Source organism: Sinocyclocheilus grahami, unplaced genomic scaffold, assembly GCF_001515645.1.
Source record: "Sinocyclocheilus grahami isolate Dianchi unplaced genomic scaffold, SAMN03320097.WGS_v1.1 scaffold1670.1, whole genome shotgun sequence".
Classification (NCBI taxonomy): Eukaryota; Metazoa; Chordata; class Actinopteri; order Cypriniformes; family Cyprinidae; genus Sinocyclocheilus; species Sinocyclocheilus grahami.
In genome coordinates, this window is record NW_015506849.1 from 131692 (window position 1) to 133491 (window position 1800).

Below are 1800 nucleotides of genomic sequence, written 5' to 3' on the forward strand. Positions count from 1 at the left end.
TTATAAAGCCATTTCTAAGGCTTTGGGACTCCAGCAAACCATGGTCAGAGCCATTATCCACAAATTGAAAAAACTTGAAAACCTTCCCAGGAGTTGCCGGCCAACCAAAATTACTCCAAGAGCACAACGACGACTCATCCAAGAGGTCATAAAAGAACCCAGAACAACATCTAAAGAACTGCAGGCCTCACTTGCCTCAATTAAGGTCAGTGTTCATGATTCAACAATAAAAAAGAGACTGGGCAAAAACGGCATCCATGGGAGAGTTCCAAGGCAAAAGCCACTGCTGACCAAAAAGAACACAAAGGCTCGTCTTTCATTTGCCAAAAAATATCTTGATTATCCCCAAGACTTTTGGGAAAATACTCTGTGGACTGACAGTTGAAGTTGAAGTTGAACTTTTTGTAAGGTGTGTGTCCCGTTACATCTGGCGTAAAACCAACACAGCATTTCATAAAAAGAACATCATACCAACAGTCAAACATGGTGGTGGTAGTGTGATGATCTGGAAGAACTGCAGGCCTCACTTGCCTCACTTGCCTCAATTAAGGTCAGTGCTCATGATTCAACAATAAGAACGAGACTGGGCAAAAACGGCATCCATGGGAGAGTTCCAAGACTAAAGCCACTGCTGACCAAAAAGTACACAAAGGCTCGTCTCTCATTTGCCCAAGACTTTTGGGCAAATATTCTGTGGACTGATGAGACAAAAGTTTAACTTTTTGGAAGGTGTGTGTCCCGTTACATCTGGTGTAAAACCAACACAGCATTTCATAAAAAGAACATCATACCAAGAGTCAAACATGGTGGTGGTAGTGTGATGGTCTGGGGCTGCTTTGCATTCTATCAGAAAATCCTGAAGGAGAATGTCCGGTCATCAGTGTGTGACGTCAAGCTCAAGCGCACTTGGGTTGTCCACCTCTGAATGGCTCAAGAAAAACTAAATTAAGGTTTTGGAGTGGCCAAGTCAAAATCCGGACTTAAATCCGATTGAAATGCTTAAACAGTCCATTCATGCTCGAAAACCCTCCAATGTGGCTGAATTAAAACAATTCTGCAAAGAAGAGTGGGCCAAAATTCCTCCACAGCGATGTGAAAGACTCATTGCCAGTTATCTCAAACACTTGATTGCAGTTGTTGCTGCAAAGCGTGGCACAACCAGTTATTAGATTTAGGGGGCAATTACTTTTTCACGTAGGGCCAGGCAGGTTTGGACAGCTTTTTTCCCTTAATAAAATAAATAATAATTTAAAAACTGCATTTTGTATTTACTTGCATTATCTTTGTGTAGTATTAAAATTTGTTTGATGATCTGACTCCAAGTGTGACAAATATGCAAACAATTAAAAAAAACAGGAAGAGGGCCAACATTTTTTCACACCACTGTATAATGAATATCTACTTATTCTGTGCAGGGTTTCACAAAACTGCAAAGTATGATTTTTCATTAAGCACACCTATGTGAATAAGCATATACTATGTGGAAACATGGAATTGGAGAATTTTCATGTTCCATAGGCTCCATATTTTAATAAGTTTTTCAGCAGTTGAGCTCTCTTTTCACTCAATAAACAAGTAGAACTTCCACTTCCACTGCATGAGTTTAAGTCCCCCAAAGAAGAGCACATAGAATATGACAAGAAAATGGTTGTAATTAGTGATGGGCATTGACACACATTTAAAAACTATTTTAAATGAAGTTTCTACTCCAAATAATTTTCTGAAATATAAACATTTAAACAGTGGTTGTGATGATAACTTATTTTCATGACATTTGTTCAAACATTAAATGCTGAAAAA

The 1800-nt window shown here is 38.8% G+C and overlaps 1 protein-coding gene across 1 annotated transcript in view; it reads left to right on the top strand.

The window, feature by feature from the left end:
- The window catches only part of LOC107571930 (cGMP-specific 3',5'-cyclic phosphodiesterase-like), a 40488-nt gene that overhangs the window by 19572 nt on the left and 19116 nt on the right, over positions 1-1800 (top strand). The gene's annotated exons all lie outside the window — the stretch shown is intronic.